Raw genomic sequence first — 22,687 nt, forward strand, 5'->3', positions numbered from 1 at the left:
GAAGCTAGTAGGGAGGGAGGGAAAGAGGAAGAAGGGAGGGGAGGAAATGCCCTTTGACCAAGCAGAATGCCAGAGCTCAGTGAATTGTTACTAGCACAATATGCTAAAACTAAAGCTGGACCATGTCTTTTCTTTTCACAGCAAACCTAGCCTTAGGACTGGAAAACAAGATTTCTGTTCCACTGGGCTGGCACAACAGCATTAGAGAACTTAAGGCAGGAAATGAAGAAGAAATTACTAATGAGATGTCAGGGGAATATAGAGTAAAGCCTCATTCTTTTACAAAAGAAGAGAGTTAGGACAATAACTCTGCCCCTGCACATCACTAGCCTGTCTGCTGGAACACTCGAGCCAGGACCAGCCCTCCTGGATGGCCAGACCACCATGGCAGCCCCCTCCCATGGACAAGCTCCTTGGGTACATAGGAGAAGGTATCTGTGAGCCCAAGAAAAGTGTCTGGTGTCCGCCGGGACCCTTCATGTTCTCCACATTGTGTTTCCTCACTGGACCCAAGTGAAAGGATGTCTGTGAGCAGACCAGAGGCCACTTAGCTTGGCAAAATGAGCTCTGTACATCCAAGCAGCCTTGCCATAAGCATTTCTCTTGTGCCTGGTGTCCCAATCTCTTTCCAGCTCTGCAGCAGAGCCTCACTACAACCTTTCAACAGAGGCCATGAGAAACAAGGGTTATACCAACTGAGTAACTGCCCAACAAACTATTTATCTTAGAACTTGTTGCTGACCTGTCATCTTCCCAAAAGTGTCAGCAGCAACTCCTGAAGCGCATGGGAGGCAGACCAACCTGATATGGGGCATTACCAAGAAAATCTCCACTATAGAAGATCATTTTTAGAGGAAACAATATTTAATAGTGTTCCTGGAGCAAAAGGCTTAAATAGGATATACACATCAGTCCTGAAAGTATTATAAGATTGCAGGAAGATTAGAGCCCAGTGACTGATTTTTTAATTGTATCTAATGTGTGAGACTCCGTGGGGGGAAAAATGATGATAGGCTCCAGTAAAATCCTCACTGAGCAAACCTGTCCTGCAGCAAATCGGAATCCATTCCTGGACCCAGCAGTGTCCCACCTTACCAGAAGATGTGAAGAAGAGTGAAGAAGAGTGTGCACTTCATCCCGTCATATCCAGTATAATGCAAGTTATGTTTACCTCAGTCTTTCCTGTCATTTGCCTCTGTTATAAAAGAGCCTTATTGCGTGAAGATGAAAATGCTTTTCTTCAAGGTAAGTATTTTGGTTCTCAGTGTAGGGTCACTGGGTGAAATGTAATAGCCTACACTATTCAGGAGGTTACTAGATCTAACTGTTCCTCTTCACCTTAAATTTGTTAGACCCTTCACCTCTAGTTACCTGTACCCTTCACCTCTAGTATGGGAAAAAGAATGAGCTATGAAGAGAGATTCCAAGCAGCCCCATTTTGAAAAAAAAAAATCCACATTAACTTTTCACCTACTAAAAACACTGTAGCATTATACCTGTGTGGTGCAGAAGGCAAACTCTCTGTAAATGATAGTTGATACATGACAACGTGCTCCCCTTTAGTCCGGACCCTCAAGCTTTCTCTCTGGGAGATTCCTAGATGATAGCTATAGCCAAAGTTTTACACTTCATTGATGAAGTGTACAAAAGGGATTTCAAATACAATAAACCACCTCCTTGGAACCTATTCCTTGGAGCAGACAGTTTACACTGCTTGCCAACATTTTTGTCCAGCATGGAGAGCATTCAGTGGGTGCTAAAACTTAATATCCAGTAGGTGGTTTTGTTTGTTTACTGATTTGTTTTGTTTTTCCTGCACGCAGGAGTTTGCTATGAAGTTCTTCACCAAACTGCTTCCCTCTTTGAAGTAAGATAGATGAGTTCACCAGAATTCACCAGCAAATACTGAGCCCAGAAAAACTGCATTTCTGTTGGTCAATCTTGCTTTTTATTTGTTAAATTCTGCTCATGTGTGTTACAGTGGCTATTGAACAACTGCAAAACTCTGCAGACACAGACTAATCAAAAGCTTATTGAAATCTGTCGGAAGCTTCTTACTGATGCCTTGGGCTCCTATCACACCCTATTTAATTACATGCTGTTTGGAAGATTCAAAGACAGCTAGCAAGGAGAAAGCAAGAATGCACCTGGATAAAGAAACACATAAGCGGTATATTTTTCTTCCTTCTGTCCTTGCATCATATTCATTTGTTAACGGTTAAAATATTTTTGCAGTCCCTGAAATCCCACATTCTGTGTTGCTTAATTTTTTTAACTATATGGTAGAGCCAGGTGGTGAACCAATAACATTTTTCACCTCAGTTGACACAATTAAACACTATGATTTTCAACCACCAAGAAAAGTTGGCTAGTTGAGTAAGGGCAGTTTGACAACTGAGATATTTATGTACAGCCAAAATGAGATAGTGCCCTATATTTTAAACAGTTCAAGTCAGAGGAGAAAAATGTAAAATTGGTTCCTAGATAATAGTGCCTAATCTCTGTTTTTATGGCACATTGCTGTGCAATTAAGGTTGGCCCATGAAAGCTGTGCATGAGCACACTCAAATCGCTGAATGGCTTCATAGATGGCAGGAAGGAAAATAAATATTCTACTGTTTATACTTTCAGAAGTAAAATCTTTGAGATAAACAGTGTGTCAAGCTGACAGGTGTGACTTCTTTAGCCTTCGCCTGATGAATTTTTCATTCACAGCAGAGGCTGATAGCCTAAAACTGTTGATGGAAAAAAACCACTGTTCAGATTTTGATAGGAATATGAATGTCTGAGTCTTAGCAGGGTCTGACTTCTGTGCAAAGAATTACAGACACTGCTGCACAGGCGTGAGGGAAGGACTGCACTGCAGCTGTGCTGCATCGGCCTGGTGTTTCACTCACGGTGCAGCAATACAAGGGAAAGGCGTTTTATGAAGCGAGTTGCTCATATACATCTCCCCCAAGATACCTGGAGAACAAAAGGGTTTTTCAGAGGTTTCTTGTGGGTATGTAATTCTCCATAAAGCGCCCAAAGCCATGCATTACCACACCACTCTTCATTTTGGCGAGTTCCTCACCTGCCAAAATGTTGCCCAGATCTTTGTGGAGCTACTCCTTGTAGGCATGCAGTAGGAGCATTAATATCATCTTCTTCTGGCTTGCTGTGCTTGGGTTGTCCAGGGTTTCTGCTTAGGTCATCCCCAGTCTAAGGAGGACTGAAATATGGGTGGAGAGAAATGGACCTGCATTAAATACAAAGAGGAGAAAATGATGAACAGTGATCATCTATGCAAGCAAGAAAGGCTGCAATCTCCAGGCTAACCAAACGTGAAAAAGGCTTGCTGAGCTCCTGCCAGTGTATGGAAATTCCAAGAACAACAAGTTAATCCAATAAGATCCAATAAGACATTAAGATTGAGAAGTAGAGAGACAAATTGTGTTCATACTCCATGAAAATACAGAGCAATTGTAAGTCCTATAAACTCCGCAAGATTATTTTTCCTGTCCAAGAAAATCACTCCTGTCTCATATGGCTTGAATTTAAACCAACTAGCTTAAATCCTGGACCTTAACTCAATCACTGAGAAAATAAAGAGAAGGTAGGATCAAAGTTCAAAGCAAAGCAGTGGGGCAGAGGATGGCGCTGGGCACAGGGATGGCGTGGCAGGCAGACTCAGTCCCCCTGCCCCACTGGTCTCACACCTTACAAAGCTGTAACAGCAGGAACCCAAGGGGAACCCTGCCTCTGCTCCAAGTTTCTGAGGGGCAGTCACACTACAGAGGGCTTATCAGTGGTCAGTGGCAATGTGCAGACGCATGACAACTCAGAGATGTCATTTTGTACTGACAAGCATGTGAGAGCGTTTGAGTAGAGGAGGAAGGAAATATATACATAACCCACCACTGCTTCTCTTATGCAAAGCTTTCTATTACATATTAGCAGTCTTCCCAGCTGTTTCAGGCATAGATCATTTCAAGTTTTTCAGAGTAATTATCTCCACAGTCCTTTTTCCCCTCTGGACCAGCTGATTTATAAAGTGATGGCAAGACTGCACTCCATCAGGACGCCTAGCAGCGAGGGAGAGATGAAAACTTACTCTAAAACCTTTATCGTTTTAGGTGGTAAATTATAAACATTGCTGGGGAAAGGCAAGAAGACTGGAAAGCTCTGAGCATGACTTAAATGTAAAACAATGGGAAAATCAGGGCTAGGCTATGACTAAATTGCACAGGAGTCTAGACCACACACACACAAATACGTGAAACTGTTCAAAGCTGAAGACACAGTATGTGTTTTTTTCAACCCCACACATGATAACGGAGAGGATCAACTCTCCCCCTAGAAGTCCATATCTATTCAGAAAAGTGACTTTGTGAAAAACTTGCTGGCTGTGAGTATTCACTACCTACCATGTTTACTCCAGCGACAGTATGTGTAGTTTGCTTCAGCCACTGGAGTCACGAGAGTCAATTCCAGAATGCAAAGAAAAGGAGATTGCAACCAAGAACAGAAAGGGACTCTTAACTGCCAGTGGTGATGCTCCATTAGCATGGCTGACAGCTGTAAGTGTAGGGAATAGAGCAGAAATCCTTTAGCCTCCACCATTTACCACATTTAATCTGAGCTTCTGAGCTTAGCGATGCCCGGTCAACACAGAAATCTACACTACAGTTGTTAGTTTTAGTTGTGTTTGTTTTTTTTTTGTTTTGTTTTGTTTTGTTTTGTTTTCCCAGAAGACCTGCTATCCTGTCCACAGCACAAAACAAGACATTTTTAGCACTTCTAGAAGGGTATTTTTTTGTTGTTTTCTTGATTAAGAGTAAGCTCTGCTTTCCTTTTCCTACTTGAAATTTTCTAAAGATGAATCTACATATCTCCTTTGATTTGTTTGCTTATTTCCTTAAATAAATAAATAAATAAATAACCAGGAGGAAAGAGGTGGTGCATTTCTGTAAGGTTATTTGTGTAAGAAATACTATACTATAAATTTACATGCATGGAATACTCACATAAAGAGGCAAAAGTTCTGCTTAAAGGCCCGTGCCACCAGGAAATGAAATCATGGTGTTTGTTACTGACATTTCCCGAAATGAGCAAATGAGAGGGATGTGGAGAGTGGGGGACAAGTGAAGACCCTGTTCGGCCTTGCAGAGCCGGGGAGCACCCAGCTGAGCGGGATCGGGGGAGAGGATTTTGCAGCCGGGCTGAGGCACGGCTGGCAGCGCTGCCTTTCCCTGCTGCCGTAAGGGCATTTCCAAGAGGTCTGAAAGCCAAAACTTGGCAGGCAATATGAGAGCTGGATGGAAAGGGACAAGTACTGGGGATTAAAAATGATCACTTTCCAGAAATAAAAACAAAAGCCAGCCACCATTTTTTCTCTTGCATAGCAGGATACATGAGGACACCAGTAAATATCGAGAGTGTGATACTCCCACTTACTCCCCCATTCATGCTCACTCGCAGTGGTTTCCTCACCATTTATCAGAGGGAAAAGGCAGAAGTTTTATTTACAGAGCGATATAAATAACAAAGCCTGAAAGGAGGAGCATGATGCCCAGCTCTGCAGCAGTGACAACAGCAACCTGGCGGGCTGTCAGGCACACTCCCCTATCTGCAAACAGCGCAGCAATCCAACGTGGTGCTACCAGAGGCTGCAGCCACCCACCACTGAGGCAGGCACAGAGCACAGCCTTCTCCATAAATAACGGTACTCCATCCAAGTGCTATTATTAAATTCTTTCATGGGTGATGCAAGCTGTCCTCAGGAATAAATAGTCTGGTACGCGATTGTGGAGGATGGTTTTGTAGGAAGGCAGTTCAAAGAAAACATGACCCGCACCAGATTAGGCTTGGGCAATTCAGAGGAAACTATGAAATAGCACATGCATTTTTCAAAGTGTTGCATTAAACACTTTCCAAAATCCCAACATCTGACTATTTGTATTCTTTCATGCGATGCTATGTAACCCCTAGCCTTAGATTCCAGCAACTGAAGGCACTTGAGCCTCACACCAAATGGTTACAGCTCCACCAAAATCCCACCCAGCGCCCAGTCAGAGCTGAACAGGGGAACATGGCCAGTCAAGGCTAACTCAGATCCCACTAGGTCCAGCCAAGGACTGTTCTCCCATAAAGCACAAAGCACAAGTTTGCCAAAGTGCTGGTGTGCAGTCCAAACCAACACTCAGACAAAAACAATCTCAAAATAGAATTAAGGTCCTAATTATATCTCCCTTGAATATTATTAGAATGTTACAGTTGTTAAAAATAGACCTTTTGAAAAAACAATCAAGACATTTCCAAGGACTTCAGCCACCAGCTCCTCTCTCCTGAGCATTCCTAGTCCGTGTTCATTGCCTTTACCAACTGCTGATGGTCCTCAGTCACAAGAACACACCTCGACCCTCCCAGACCAGAAGACGTATTGATAAGTAGTGCCTGCTCATACACAGGAAGCTTTGTAAATCTGATTTCTTACCTGGGGTCTGAGTATCCTGAGAAAGAGGCTCAAGTCACATAAGTCCCATTAGCCCCCTAACCTTTTTTTTTCTTTTTTTTTTTCCAAATTCCTCTCATTTGGGGGGGATTTAGGCAGCACCAACCAACTCTGCTGCTCGCCATATAAATGCATTGTCCACACTTCGCTCTGTCCCTTTTGTCCCAGCTTGTCCATCAGGAGGAGGACTTCTTTGTTAAAATCAAAACCTTTTACAGTCTCTAGGGTCTCCTTCATGTTACTCAAATAAGGCACAAGTCCATTTCTGGTTTATCTGTGTGTAATGACAATTAAGTAATTCATTTCTCTTTGATGGTCCCTTGCACTAACGTAAGAGGGAAAGAAGCCTACTATGAATGAAAGGGCAGCTCCCATGATTCGGGACAGTTTGCCTTTTTTCCTCCAGTCCTCTCACTTCACAGCACCTGCATTGCACCCACAAGCCTGTTACAGGAGTGAAGGTAGGGGAATGACACTAAAGAACAGATAGTGCCATGGCTGTGCACTGCTGGGAAGATGTTCAGGTACTATAATCTCAAGAGCCTCTACCGGAGAGAACAGCAAGCAAGGGATTTCTCTCTCCACATTTGTCTTTCCATGGGTGACAGAGGAATTACCCTAATTGTATTTGAAGTAGTGTCAGTATTTCACTTGAGGAGGAAGCCGGATCAAAGAAAAGATAATGTTATGCCTGGAGGCATGGTAAGGGTAAGAGCATGTGCAATTCAGAGGCATCAGACAGGCATTCAAAACCGTATCATGCAGGCTTTCTAGCTCATTGGTTCATGAACCTCAATGGCACAGGGAATATTTTACAGCACTTCTGTCCCTTCCCTGATACTGCTTGAGAGCTGTATAGTATCTTGATCTCAAAGCTGTGTCAATGCAAACATCTGCTAAAGAAAAATTAAGAAAAGACCAGCTGCGTACAGGATAAACAACACAAACTTTATCATCTCTGTTTTTTCCTCCACTAATATTCTGTTTATTCACAGAACTACTTTATTTCATTGGTAACTGGTGTTCAGCTGGTCTCAGTCTATACAAACTCTCTTCTTCCAATGGCACGTTGCTGATCTGCGCCAGCTATGGATCAAGCCCCAAATGGAGGAGACATCCTGTATTTCCTGTTTTCTGGCCCTTGATCTTGGTGTTATTATTTGTCAGAGGTTTGCCAGAGGTGGCCTGCTTCCCACGTAACAGCTTCGAAGTCAGGCTGGGTTAATGCTTGATGGAAGATGCCTAACATGTATGTTGCTGGTCCTCATCTCCTCAGCCACTCAGTGCCATGCCCATAAGTCTTCCATGGGATGTGCTGCAAGACTCCACAGAGGCACTGGACCTTGTTCATGCAGCAGCAGTGGGCTGGCAAGGCAGTGGCTGACAAACAAGAAACATTCTTCCCCTCAGGTGGCCTGCTTCTCCCTCGCCAGCCGCACACTGCAGAGCGAAGTAGATGAAAAGCCAGCTGTCCTGCCAAAAAGGACAGAAGAGTTTCTCGCGGGCAGCACAACTGCTTTATTTATTTATTTTTCTTATTTACCACACTCTAGTCACTAGCTTGGTTTTCCTTAATCTTACAAATCGCCTGCCAAGGACACAGAGCATCTGGCTTTCTTCAGCAAATAAACTGTTTGCCATGTGTCTGCTGTCCAAAAAGACATGCTGCCCCCGAGTTACAATCCTGAAAAGGACTCTTGTCAACATGTTTTATCAACTAATAATAATAATAGTAATAATAAAAAACCCTCCTGTGTTTTTCTCGCAGCTATTTATAAAATGTCTCCAGAAGCCAGACAGTGAATCAGCCTCCTTATCCAACTTTTGTTTCTACCAATGCAAATGCTCTCAGATTTGTTATTGGAGGGCTGTTCAAGAACAGCTGGGCTGCTGGCATTCAAGCTATTCCTTTTTTAAGGGGTTTTGTTCTGAGTACAAAGAGGCAGATTCAGAGATCATTCATGGACTTAAAGTCAAGCATATACTTAATTACTTTGCTGCACTGAAGCCTAAAGCATTTGCATTGAAGCAAAACCATACAAAAGCAGCCTTTCCGAACAAGCATGCACAAATGTCCGCTACAGGCTGAATCTTTGCAGAGCTGCTGTGTTGGTAGCAGAAAGGAGGTTGTAAATTCCCCCCTGGTAAGCAGGAGTGAGTCAAAGTAGTTAATGAGTAAAGCTGGCGTGAAGACTGTACACACAGTTCTCCTTTGGAAGGTGGCTGGGACAGAAGGTGGGGGGGGGCTTGTGCCCTCTGAGATTTCAACACGTGGGCTGACAGCACAGCTCACACTCAGGCAGAGAGTAGGGGTCCGGAATTTTAGCCTATGTGCCATCGCGCATGCATGCTACTCCTGCTGATAAAAATCTACTAGCAAAAAAACACACCTCCATCCTTCCATCTTCTCTTCTCCCACAAAACTGGGCCTGCATTTGCCCAGGTTACTCAAAGGAGCAAATGTTACCACTGCATTTAGTGGGGCTATTGCAGGGAACTGCTCAGCCACAAATTTGCCACGAACTAGCTGGGTGTGCTAGAGTGTAACAGGAACTGTTGCTAAGTCTCATGAAATGCTGTACAAGGATCTGATCCAACCCACGCTGAAGTCAGGGCAAAGACTCCCACAGATTTAAATGGGTATTAGATCAAGACCTCAGACTTGTAAAATCTTCAGGGCAGGGGCCGTGACTTTATTACAATGCACAGTGTGCACTTAATATGCTCTCTAAGTAATAATAAATAAGAACTTGGAGGTAATTTGATGGGGGGTGGGGAAGAAGTTTCCAAAACTTTCCAAACAGCCTTGTTATCCCAGCATACCAATGTATTTTACCAAAGCTGTGCTAATCTTTTTAAATATCTTCATACAAAGACTGTAAAATCCTAGTTGGTTACGTGGGTTGCAACTATTCTGTGGCAGCTATTCATTTCACTCAATAGCTCACCTTGCAAAAAATAAAATAAAAAGCCTATCTGCTATTATTCCTTTGCACATAATTAATGGCTTGCTGCCATCCTCTGCTGCACAAAATCTTTGAAATCCTTCCCGCTCCCCTTTACGTGCTTTTCCTCCGACATGAGACACAACTCAAAAAGTTAACTTCAGGTTCAGAAGTCAACAAACTATCCATCACTTTCAGGGCGCTGCGGAGGAAGACAAATAAACACGGGAATGAAAGGACAATGGAATCTCTAAAATGCACCCAGTTTCCTGTGACTAACCAACCGATAGACACGAAGGGCTCTTGTGGTCCACATTCAAGGATGACTGTAAAAGCTTTTGACAGCTAAAGGAGGTAGGTTGTTGGCTTGTTTGTTATTTTGTTTTGTTTACATAAAGAAATTTGTTTTAGGACAGTTTCTCCCGTGTGAGCAAAATACTTTAGCTCTGCAGGCTTTGAATGAGCAATAGACTGGCCCCTTCAGTCTTACCTAGGAAAGGGTATGCATAAGACTGCTGTCTGCTTTATTAGTGGCAGACTTTTCCATTCCTCCTCCCCAAGATGCTTAAGTTACAACCTACTTCACTGGAGCAGTCAGGTGAGATTAAACACCCTTTGAATACACCCAGATCCTCTTTGGTAGGACAGTCACTGAGCAATGATCCCTGTCTCACAGCTTTTCAAAACCAACACTGTGCCCTTGCCATGCTCCCAGGTCTTTGGCTCAAGCGTCAAGAGAAGACGTCCCAGAATTCAGAATTCAACCTGAAATCAAGTGTGCTTATTGAAGCTAATGGGCAAAACCTGGACCAGCCATATAACCATCACTTGCTGTCAAGTGGGGTATATTTGCTTTACTGGGACTGTTTATCCCAGGATCTCTGCTGGGATGCTGACATTTTGCAAATGCTTCCTCTGAGATATGCTATCAGTTTGCAAAACAGTCTCTTTGAGTGCTCTCATCAGTTGTGCTCACAGATAACGTAAATTGACAAGTAAGGCAAAGCGCAACAGATTATCAGCTAAGAGGGAGATGCTGATCTTGGTGACAGTCACTAGAAGTCTGGAGTAACTCAGCTGGACTCCATGGAATTATCTGCCCCCCACAAATGTCACTGAGTTCAGGCACTGTCCCCTGGGTAGGGGAGGATGCTTGTTTTTGCAGCTTTGTAAAGCATAAGTAGTCACAAGTCCTATTCCCTGTTAGCAGGCCTGTGAGAACCTTGTAGGGTTAGAGGACAGCCCGCTGTGTGGAAGCTGTTCTGCTGTAGAAAGCATCCAGCCATGCCCAGATGGACAAGAGCAGTGAAATTCTGCCTAAGGCACCAAAAATCGGGAAGACAACTATCTTTGCTGAGGTCCCAGTAAGTCAGGGAAATTCTGCTCTGCTGCCCAGTTGTTTTTCACCTGAGCAGCTGCAGTTGTAACCTCCTCTGAAGCTGAACGGTGGAGTGGGGAGGTGTTCAAAAACCCTCATTAATGCTCTTCACATGTCACTTCACCAGAGGCAATTGAATGTTACCATTCTCGCTCCCTATTTCTCCCTTTAGCTACTCTGACAACAAAGAGCTTTCAGTCAAATAAAGGGTATAATGTACTGATGTACTGAAAACCTGTCAGCTTACCTCTACTGTAAAACTTACGAAACTCTGTGGGCCTCTTCTGCACCTTGCCTACCTCTGGAGCAGCCCCCAGCCTGCAGAGTTGCAGTAACTGAGCATGAGGCCTCATACGAAAGGGTGTTAGAAGTACTCACCTTGCCAATTGCAAGGCTCACTTTCCTTGCTATTGCTATAAGGGAGGAAAAAGAGACATCAGAAAATGGGTCAAAACTGGACCTTTCAGTCATGAAAGATCCACCTGAATCTCCCATAAGGATGAAGCATACAGTTAATCTCTATATGTGATGAAGAGAAGGTGCTTTGCTGTTCGTTCATCATTCTGCTGATTGTGAGCATGTTTCCTTAAAGAAAATAAATGAATACAAATATTAGCTTTCAGACAGAGGGATTTGTCCTGTTTGGTGAGCTATAAATAACCCTTCCCAAAACATTTAAGTGCCATGAGGCTAAAGTGTTTGGACATGCTAAACAAAACGTTAAGTATATGACTTTGGAAGGGAGAACCTGTCTTTCTGAAAGCATGATGACGGGCCTGCAGGGAGCGCATTAAGACTTGAATCAAGGCAAGTACAATACAGCACTTAGTTATTAAGAGCTCCTCAAAAAGAGTTCAAATAGCTGCACTTTTCATGAAGCCCAGCCAGACACAGAAATCACTTAATTCACCAAAGCAAGTACTACAGTTAACATATGCATTTCTTAATGGCATATTAATGAATAGGATGTCCCCTGGTCACTACAGCTGGCCGTGTCTCTATCTTTGGTCCATTTAATGTCAGTGTTTAAGATGATGAACTAAAAAGATCATTTCCATCAAGTCTTTAAGCAGCAAGGAGACAGTCATTAAGGCTTGAAACACCCTGAGGTTTCAACAAAAGGTTACATCATCTCTTTTAACATATCTATCTTTCCCAGCATGTTTATCTTATTTAACAGTCAGTTTGGTTGTCTTTTTTAATGGCTGATATTTCTCATGTACCAGATATTTAACACTGAGGGACAGATTTGCTCAAAAGTCTGCCTTTGTGTTTGAGGGGGTGATCACTGGCTAAAGCTCACCTCTCCTGGGGCGTTACAATCTCAACATGCACTTTAGCTCATTGCAGGCCATTTCAAGATCTCAGAAGGGTGACAGCACTTCCCCCTGCGCTCTCTCCATATTTTAGCAATCTGGAGTTGAACTTTTAGAGAGGAAGGAAAAAGGGGACACTGCAAAGCTTTACTGTGGGTTTGCAAGAGGTTCAATCTCACTGCTGCAATAATGATTACCCAGAAAGGCTGGCAGGCAGAGTCTGTTATTATATTTGACAGAGGCACACAGTTTTTATTGGGACCAGGCACAAAGAATAGATCAAACTGGGACATGGTACACAAATATAATCTGGTTCTTAGTTCACTGTTATACTCTATATTGTGCGCACAAGTTTGACAGATGATTTTTCCACAGATTGCTGTAACTTTTTCTTTTTAAGAGGAAAGGCATAAATATCTGCCCTTAAGAGAACTGTCCAAGCTTGCTAGCAACTGTTTTTGCCTGTCCTTGTCCTGAAAAAGCGTTACGAGAACACCTTCTTGCACAGCTCTGGTGGGAAATCACCTATGGGAAAGGGCAGCCTGTGTTTCCATGCAGGACTGTTTGTGCACCAGTGTGAGAGACATGATATACATGATCAGCTTGGCAGATAGAAGTGCATTTATTTACTCTGCAGGTTAATATTGCTTGTGTGCCCTCCAGCACCATGCAAATTGAATTAGTTTTAAAGCAGTTGTATTTTGGGAGGCAGTTTGTTTTCCAGGCCTAGCCTTGAATTTGCAATCGAGACTTTTTTTAACAATACTAAAAGGATCCTCAATGTATCTGTCAGCTTGTAGGTGCAGACTGGCATCAGAATGCCTCCCACAATATGTATTCAGGCTGCAGATGGGTAGTGTTGGTATTTCCTAATTTGTGAGAGCATGGCTTTACAACCATGGCATTCTTCTAATGTACTTTTGCTGTGTGTTCAACTGAGCTTTTAAAACAGATATCTGAAAAAGCAACCACACCAATGAATTCCAGCCAGGGCAAGAGAGGGATGGTCCAGATAACCTCTCAGCCCCTTTCCAATTTGAGGTGGAATCACTTTGACCTCTAAGTGAGTCTTCAACAGGGGATTAGGCAGACAGATTACAGTGTCCTTCACCACCAAGCAGAAGATAGCCTCATAGGCTCTTCTCTGGTGGACAAGCTTACAGTGCAGAACAAGGCCCACAGATGCTGACTTTTCTGCTTTTAGTCCTCCCAAGCCTGGTTTCTTCTTTATTCTGCTCCTTCTTCATCTTACCTCCTGTCTCCATCTTTGGCTCTATCTCCAGCTCTTTACCTTCTGTCTCCATCTCCAGCTCTGTCTCCAGCTCCTTTCTCCATCTCACCTCCACCTTTCTCATCTCCATTAACCCAGCGCATCTCCAAGTCCCAAACACCAGTCACACTCTCCCTTCTCTCCCCTTACCTGTATCACAACTGATTTTCCTTTACCTTTCCTTCCTTCCCCACAGTTGAAGTCATTGTCCTTTATTTGTGTGAGTTACTGTCCTTGATTTAGACTATGCAGAGGTTGATAGAGGGAGACATTTCTGCTGTATCACACATCAGCAGTGAGCAGCAGCTGAGAAGCACCACTGACCCCAAATTGTGGACTGCTCACCCTCCACCAAAACCACAGGGCAGACCTTCACGTATTCAGCCCTGTCCCATGCCTCTCCCTCTTGAAGTATAAAAATCAAGCTATGTGCAGCTAACAGTAGCTGCTGCAGGGAAAATACTACTTGGACCCTTCAAGCAGAAGATTTATCTAAGTATAATTCTGTCAAACTTTTAATGTTTTTTTCAGATGCTTTTTCTCACATGCACAATAGTGTCAGCTGGCTGCCAGTGTTGTTAAGCACTCTCCTTTCTCTGCCCTGAAGAACAGAAGTTATAGACGGGGCCAGACACTGGTGTAGATGCAAAGGTAGGGACCTGTAAGCTCCTGCCTTCATTTTTGTAAGCCTAATGTAAACAGCCCATGGCACCTGGTGGCTGGTGGGATGACCCAGGAGTCAAGAGGAGGAATTTAGGTCAGTTTACAACTCTTATTTTCTGTTTGTTTTCTAGCCACTGCTTTCAACTTAAATGGCCACTGTTTTTGGTAAAACAATCACATGTAAAAGATACAGCTAAACCAATCTTTGATTATACCTGGAGAGCTGCATGTAAGCAAGTTGTTGAGCCTCTCCCTCCCAGCATCACTTCTGTCAGACTGAAGGATCACAGACTTGACAATTCAGATAATTAGAAGTGGCAAGGGGAGAGGAGCAAAAGAAAATACTACAGCCTATCACAATTAATCAGCTGTCAATCTTCCTTAAATCCCATGAAGAGACACAGCACAAGGGTACACATCCAACCTTAAAAAATCCTCTGCAGTTCCCGTTACCTGATTTCTATGCATACAGGACACAGCCCACTCTAGGATGCTTCTGCTGCAAGCCAAAGAACATTGTGAAGGAGATGGCAAAGGAAACGCTGCAGACCAGAGGAAATGACAGCATGCATTTTACAGATAGCCCTCTTGCCTCTGTACCATCGTTAATTTAACATCCCAGAGCCTGGACTCTGTGTTAATGAGGTCTCTCCCTGTCAGATGACGTGGAAAAAACACTGGCTCTGACCCCTGGAGGTCACCAATAATCCCGCAGCGCTTCTCTAAACAATGCAAAGTTAAACCCTGTGTCACAGGCAAATTGGCTTTATCTATCCAAAATTAAAAAAAAAAAAAAATCAAACAGCAGCCATCATTTTACAAGTTTGCCCCTCCCAGACCTTGATGGTCAGGGCCACTGTTAACAAGTGATCAATTAGCCTGCTTAAAAGCACTGATAACAACATTTTTGTGTCAGAGCAACCAGAGGGCTGGCTGCCAGGACCTTATCTCCCCCTTCCTCATGGCAATCATTTTTGAAAACTAAACAGCTTGCCGTCTGGATGACGGCATTAAACCCCCCTGCTGGATTTCTTTTCAAGATGCCCTCAGAGAAATTAAGTGGACTTTTAAGATGTGTGAGGCCCTGCAGCAGGCGGCCCTGCCTTGTGCAGGCACCCAGCCTCTCCAGCCCATGCTGGAGGCCTCAGGACTCTGCTGACCAGCCCCAGTGGGGTTCAAGTTCAGAAAACACAGAGGCAAATTACCCTTTTCTGTGAAAGATGGAATAAACTGCTAACACTGCTTTGGCACATGGGCGTGGTTTGCTGTAACGCTTGCAGGCCCAAGGCTCTCTGTGATCAGGACTGTTTATTCTTTGCATTTGCTGGTCTTCCCACTCCCATCAGACACTTCCTGTGCTATCTGTCCCAGGACTTCAGTCAACATAGGTTGTGGGTTCAGCTTCATTTACGTCAACATCAGCTTGGTATTCTTCTCAGTCTTATTCTTTGGGCAGGCACGTGGAACCAAATGTTGTTCTGCTATGAGAAATACAGCTGCTGTAGCTGCAGGCAGATGAAGTGGGCCTAAACTCGGACCTGTGGGCTCCAGGCTCATCCCAAGCTTCGTGCCAGCCCAGGCAATGGTATCTGGCATGGGAACGGTGTGTCTCACTGTGTTTGCCCCCATTTACACTAAATCCTGCTTCACCAACAAAGCAGCAGGCTGCTATCTCTGGAAGCTGTCCTGTCAGCCTGTATTCTTTGAATATTTGTTCCCCATGTCCTCTGGCATGCACAGACGGGCAGCCAGGCAGAGGCCATGCTTAGGGCTGGGTGTATTTGGGCCCCAAATGTGGAGTGTCTGGAGGCAGGTATCCCCCATCTGCTGAGAGCAAGGCTGGAGCCAGCAGGCCTCTTCACAAGCCCACATGGTCACATAAACATTGCAACCCCAACTACAAGGCTGGGACCTTGTTTTTGCTTTGCACTGTAAAATACTGCATGCTATTTCTGTCCTCACAATACAGCACAGAGTCTCTTAAGCACTCAAATGCCTGGGGCCTATTATTTGAGTTTTTGTAAAAGAAAATTCCACTTTTTTCCTTAAGACTTTCTGTTCAAACATGCAGGTTGCCATGCAAAATGACAAAGCACCAGTGGCCCTGTAAGGACATCAGCTGATGTATCTCATAACCTGTTTGTAGACTGCATGATAACAAAGAGCAAAGAGGTTGGCACAAATGAGGCTACACCATGGCTTTGCCCAAAGCCCTCAGCACTGTAGTTTCCAAGGACAAACCAAGACGCAAGCAGCAGCTCAGAGCCTGCCACCTGGTTTAGCTCATGGTTTGGACCAAAGGTACCAGACTTACCCTTTCATGTGCAAATGCCCTGTCTCTGGATGTGCTCTAACTCTTGTATAGGTCAGCATGACACCAGGACAGAAAAGGGGTAGTGCTCATCTCCTCCCCAACCCTCCTCTACCTCCAGGTGTAGGACACTTGGCCACCTCACAGATGCTACCTGCTTCCTGGGCAACCCCATGACAAGAGCAGTCCTTGCAGGCAGCAACGGCACATCACGCATATGATCCCTGCCTGCTGGCTCACGTACCCCACTCACTGCCTGTCCCTGAACTACCATTACACCTTAAAATAAACTTAGGCCCTAGAAATTTCTCACAAACCCTGTAAATCTTCACTGGAACCAACACAACAATCCCCAGTCTTAATTTTGCTTTCAGCTTTAAGCCTCTCTTATGACAGCCCTGGAGAAGAGCTGTTAAGATGCTCAGTATATAAAGTCTCACGCTCAGGATGTCAGTCTTAGAAACGTGGTATTTTCTAATAAAATACAGCCAACCAGGCTAGTTCAGGCAGAAACCTACCTGGGGAAGAGGCCTGAATCCATGATCTCCTTGCCAGCTAGAGTACTGAATGGTGCCTTAACATACCAAAAGTCATTTTTATGAGTGTTACTTTGCAGTACAGCTGCATCTGGTCTCCACATTTCCACTAATTCCTGCCATTTCTGAGTAATTTAAAATAACTCCTGTTACCTCACTTTCTCCCCTCCTGCTCATTACATTTTTTTAAATCACTGATGTCACCTCAGCTCTTTTCTTCAGTCACAGCAGAACTAGTTTCTCACTCCCACTTTGGCTTCTCAGTTTCCAGTCTCATCACCTCATTCTTTTTCTATTCCTGAAAGCTACAAACTAGGGCTGAGTGAGTTTCTTCTGCTGGCACCTTCGGTGTTTGTTTTTTTTTTGTGTGTGTGTTATTGTTTGTTTATTTTCTAAATGGACTCTTTATGCTGTCCTTATTGTTCTGCCTCTGAGGAAGCACTTTTTTCTCAAGGCATGTTCTTTTTTGTTGTTTTTTTTTTTTTTTTTTTCTTAATACAAGAGTACAGTGCATTTCATTCTATAAAAGTTACTAATTCTATACTTCAAGAAAGTCGTCATGCTATTGGATGTAAATTCAACTCCTGAAGCATGGACAAGATTAATTAGATAATTCTGTAAGGTTTGAAGCAGAGCTACTAGCCATACAAATGCTGCTGTTACCCTCATCTTGAAAGAAAATAGGTATAAAGTTACAGATGTGTTAGATACATGCCTATTTAGGCATGGTTTGTTACACAGCTCCAACATCTGTTCTTTGTCTACTAAAGCCATTCAATGTGTGTTCATGGCCCCAGTGTATGAGGGCACTATCAACCAAACAGAGAGCTGGTGCTGGAGACTACTTTGCTTCTGCCTAGCAGAGGCTTGGGGGTGTCATTCACACCAGCCAGCTTCTCACCTGCCCATGCCCAGTGAGAAGTCAGAGCATCTCCCTCCATATGGAGGTCCGCTATCCAGCTCCAGACTGAGAGTCAGGAGGCCATGCTTTGCCATAGAGCTAATAGTAAGAGCTTTGCTCCTCTGGGGCCTTAGCAAGACAGTGCAAAAGTGGATGTGAGAGCCATCAGGTTGGAATTAGGCCATTGTGCAAGCAGGACTTTCCCAGGGACAGCATGTAGTAATTGCCAAGTGCAACTTGAGATCTGCCTTGGTGATCTCATTGCTGAATAATTCAGTGATTCCTTTCAGTTAACATCAAAAGGGATGAGCAATCTTCAAGGGGGGCACTGCCTTGCTGCAACCTTATAATAGAGTTATCACAGGTGTGAGGGCAAGTGGAGCTTGTGGAGGACTAAGATGACAATAGCCTTTTATGTGAGAACATTAGAAATGAATCTGCAGGTCTGGGGTCATCTAACCCACCCTTTGGAGACCTTCCTCAGAATTGCTTTCTGTACTGCATCAGAAAGCACTATAGATGGTTAAGCTGGCATGTGCAGTCGCTCTGATAAATGACACAAAAAGTTAGAAAATAAATGCTGGCTTCTCCTTTTTAAATTATTTTTCTCCATTTTGTTTAAATCTTGGAAGTTATTTGATTGTTTCTTTTAGTTTCTTTTTTTGGCAGCCCTGGACATTCACACAAACAGCTGCAGAGAAATTGCAAAATAAACCCTCCCCCTTCTCTTTTATTTTCTGGTAAGTTATGTTGAGAAAATAAATATGAATGGCACAGATGTTCCATTTTTCTCTCTGCGTAAAACAGTTTATGACATCTTGCAAACACTGTAAAAATATTTCTTTTAAGAAAGAGATTTCTCTTTCTCAAGCTCACTAAATTTCAGAGATGTTTCAAGAAGCATTGTAGAGCAAAGTCTGTTTTTTGCATGTCATTTTCTAGTTTACTAATAACATCAGAGAAATAAACCAAATGCTTTTAAATCAATTGTACTGGTTATTATTTGGATTTGGAAAGCTATTAAAGTTTTTAGGATTGCTGATCAGCTGCTACAAATTTATACATCTCTGTAGGCCCCCCAGTAACAGACTTAAAGAACAGAGTTGCAAAATTAATTATGCATCAGCTACAAGAGAAGACGTTTAGCATAGAAAGTGAAACATAATAAAAAAAATACAAAAAAAAATTTAAAAGGCAAGTTTTTCCTCTTTAATGATGTAAAACAAAGAGAAATAGAATAGCTGAAAAAAAAGAACTATAATCAAATGTATAATCATACTATACTGAAAAGCCTAAAAGCAGAGAAGACAATAAGGGAACTAGATAAGGTGCCATTCATCATGGATTTCCTCTGCTGTCAACTCACTCTGTTGCTCCCATCATAAGTAATTGGACCTTTCCCTCAATCACAGCCACGTGGGCTCAAAAGGACCTTGAGAGGTCAGCTAGCCCATCCCTCTGCCCCAGGGCAGAATCAGCTATGCTTACCATCACTTCTGACAGACGCTTGTCTAACTGCTCAAAAATCCTCCAGACACGATTCCACAACATCCCTGGGTGACCTATTCTCATGTCTCGGTCTCTTGGCCTTTAGAGAGTTTTTTGTGATGTCTAATCTGAGTCATGCCTGTTGCAATTAAAGCACTGTTCTGTATGGGCATGGTGGAGGGATGAATCCCTTTCTCTTTCCACTACCCTCAGGATGCATGCACAGAAATGCTCTTCTGCACAAACTGTGCCCCCAGCCCACAGGTCCCACAAAACCTCTTTCTCCAGAGTATATCTCATCAGCTGCAATCAGAAGGAGCATTTAGACACAGTAGGGGTAGATGTCCCCTGTTCTGTTCATCAGGTTATAAATTAAAAAATGAAAATAAGGGGGTAAAAGAATGGTCACTGCTTTTAAAGCCATTACCTGCCTAACAGTAATTTCAGAGTGGTCCATCTTCTTTTTCACCCTCCTTTGCTACACAGCTCTTGTTCAGGTGTTCAAGCATCCCATTTTGCTTTTCAGGAACCCAGCAAACCAGAATTTATGCTTATTAATTCGACCTAAAGACCAGAGAGGACAAAATAGCACCTTGTTTGAATGGTGCCAGTAGTCACCATCCCCGTAGGCTCGCTCCATGCTGTGGTTGTGTTGCAATCAGGCTTATGGTTTTCCCTTAGAAAAAAATTTCTGGAGGAAAAACTCTTTTCAGCTAAGCTATTGAGAAATGTTCTACACTGTCCATTTGTTTTCTCTTTGCAATGAGTTCATAAGTTTTATAAAGCATACAGACAGATCCCTTTTCTATGAAAGAAAACCACAGGATTTCAATAGCAGGGACATGAAGTAGCCTGCAGTGTTCACAGTGCATAGAAAGCATCCACAATGTGAGTTCATGTCCATGCACTTCCAGCTTGACAATGAGCGTTGCTTTATGTTTTAGATTCAGTCTGAATCAACCCTGATACTACTGCAGTACTCACAGGTTATAAGAAACTTACTGGGGAAAATTCCATTCTCACCTAATAGTCATAAATCAGAGTAATTGTCATTAGTACAATAGTACTAAACCTACCACAGTGGAAGTTAAAGTACAGGTCAGCTCACTGCCAGTACAGTGATAGCTAAGAAAAAGAAGACAAATCCTTCAATGTGATCATTAATTAGTTAATAATGGCTTTGAGAGGAGTCAGGAAATTCACTGTTAAAACATTACCTGGACAGAGCACAACATAACCATAGTTCTGGTTTCCTTGTGAAAGATGGAGAGAGAAAGCAAATGCAGGAGAAAAAAAAAAACTATTTAAAAAAAAAAAAGTGAAAGAAATTCTAAAGATTACTTATTCTTTTAGCCAAGCACAGAATATAAAACTAGTAGACCAGATTCATGACACTATACACAGAAATTCCATATTTTTCAGCTATATCTCTGAAAAAAAAAGGCTGAGAAAAAAAGGTTCATTAGATGAAGATTTTCGTGAGATTTAAATGTTACCATCTGCAGTATAAACTGGGGTCACTCACGATCATGCTTCACCAGCAAACAAGGCAAGGAAAAAAAGGAAAATGCAATCAAGCAACCATAGCACAGACCATGAATCAGGACCCCTTTTATTTGGTTCTGCCAATGGCTTCCTGTGGGAGCACTTCATTCTCTACACCCAGCTTCTTCCATCTGCAACATGGGAGCAATACCTCATGCTGTGAGACTTACTTCACACACTTACAAAGCAGAAAGACTCCCTAATGCAGCAGTGCAAATGGCCATTTACTAATTATCAGTCCTATTATAAAATAGAAATAATTCAACTATATCTACCATTTGTTCCACCTCCAAAGAGATCTCATTCAATCATGAGCTATATGTCCAGAACTTAGCTTTATTTTCAAATGCAAAGAATTATTAAATTCCTTCTTTTACCCATGGTACATCATACTCCGATCAGTAAGGAACTGAAGGCCTTTAATGGCTCCCTATAAATGAACACTGTGCAGTTGATTTGTGCCTGGCTTCTCAGCTAGCCACAAGATGGCTCTTTTTCTAAACCCGACAGTACTACAACTTATAAATTTGCTTATGACTTTTGCAGCTACCTACAGTGACTGCTGTTTGAAACACTTGCATCAGAAGATGAGACCAAAAGAAATTCAACAAGTGAGGATTTTTTTGTTCAAGCCCAGTCCTCAAGCTGAAACATAGATGGAAACAGATTACAACAAAAGATAGGGTTTTCATCAACCCTGAGAAAAGAAACCAGCAAAGCCATTAGAGCATAAAATAATTACAAACCAGTGTGAAAAAAAATCTTTTGGATACACTGAGGACTGTTTGTAAGCCACTTCTTATTTACTTTGGCATCAGAATGCTCTTACAACTCAATGGAATTTAGACCTAGCAAAAAAGAAGGCACATAAACTGCATCTGTAAAACCACGAATCAGTCACTGTCTACCCATGGAGTTGCCTAAGCTTCAACAGCTCCACAGTTTCTGACCTCAGATTTTCCCAGAAGTCTATACATGCACTTGGGTGTCACATCCTTGACAGGAAGGAGCTTCATTCCCTCTACCTCACACCTAAAAATCCAGTTAGGTTCTTCCATCTATTGAAGGGATAAAGATGAGCAGGTTTGTAACACGCATTACATAGGAAAGAGTCTGAACACCTCACGAAGTGCAATAGCAAGTATTTTTTTTTAATAACCACCACAGTTTTCCATTCCAACATACATGCAAAATTTAATTATAATTGTAATGTTCTGAAGTACAGTATTACTTCATCAATATGTCCTGTGAACATAACACTGATGCACATTCCTGCCATTCCTCTTTCCCTAATGAGTAATGCTATTCACAGAACTGTGAAAGCATGGGCATCCACTGAAGGAGCAGGAGAGAAGGACAAAAGTAAGGAGGAAAGACAATGCTGTGAATCAGGTATTTCCATGAACAAAAGAAAGGAAAAGTATATTCAATAAATTCCAGCCCCTAATACAGATTTTCACTAGGGCAATGATGCCGCTCTTGAAGCTGAAAGTATGGTCTATGTGGAAATAACTCAGCTTCATATCAAACAATATTTTTATTGAAAATTCCACTTATGTTTTCACTTTCCTAAGTGGTATTACACAGGAAATGCCGGTAGCTGCATGGATCTTCGGAAGAAAGGGTAGATGAAATAGGTGAGGGTGTACATTTCAACAGACCAGACTTAAAATATTATGTATTCTAGCTTTTATGGAAGGTATGGTGACTACTTATTTTGCATCAATATTTTTCTTTGTTCTGGAGCACACAGTCCTTCTCCATTTCTTCTCATCCCTCATTCGAGGTGACCAGGCTGGGTTACATGCTGCTCATTACAATGAATGAGAAGAGCCTCTATT

The 22,687-nt window shown here is 42.8% G+C and overlaps 1 long non-coding RNA gene across 1 annotated transcript in view; it reads right to left on the bottom strand.

Annotated features, from left to right (window-relative positions):
- LOC118255808 (uncharacterized) overlaps positions 1 to 20,500 on the bottom strand; it is a 42,588-nt gene extending 22,088 nt beyond the window's left edge. The window contains exons 1-2 of the long non-coding RNA XR_004781035.2: positions 19,729 to 20,500; positions 3,074 to 3,238 (exon numbers count right to left, since the gene is read on the bottom strand). This is a non-coding gene — a long non-coding RNA (uncharacterized LOC118255808). The remainder of the gene's footprint in view (positions 1 to 3,073; positions 3,239 to 19,728) is intronic.
- Positions 20,501 to 22,687: the final 2,187 nt, after the last annotated feature.

This window comes from Cygnus atratus, chromosome 1 (genome assembly GCF_013377495.2).
Source record: "Cygnus atratus isolate AKBS03 ecotype Queensland, Australia chromosome 1, CAtr_DNAZoo_HiC_assembly, whole genome shotgun sequence".
Taxonomy (NCBI): domain Eukaryota; kingdom Metazoa; phylum Chordata; class Aves; order Anseriformes; family Anatidae; genus Cygnus; species Cygnus atratus.